We start from the raw sequence: 284 nt of genomic DNA, 5'->3' as shown, positions 1-284 counted from the left end.
AGCGCCTGCGCTGCTGTGACTGCAGCAGGAGCTGCAGCCTGTGCTGCTGCTGTTGAAGCAGCAACTGCTGCAGACCACCAATTGCTGCAGCTTGCTGCTTCGAGGTTCTTGAGACACTTAGGAGCCCCTGGCTCCCCTGAGCTAGCCTTTGAGTGCCAGCAGTTTGTGTGCTGCTGCTTGAAGAAACAGCAACAGCAGGCACTTAATTGCTGAAGAGCAGGATCGGCAAAGGTTTGCTGCTGCTGCTGCTGCTGCTGCTAAGACTTGAGGCAGCGGGGGGGGGG

This window comes from Eimeria tenella, genomic scaffold (assembly GCF_000499545.2).
Source record: "Eimeria tenella Houghton genomic scaffold, Eth_scaff2198, whole genome shotgun sequence".
Lineage (NCBI taxonomy): Eukaryota > Apicomplexa > Conoidasida > Eucoccidiorida > Eimeriidae > Eimeria > Eimeria tenella.
The sequence above is the reverse complement of the archived record's forward strand: the minus strand, read 5'-3'. Positions refer to the sequence as shown.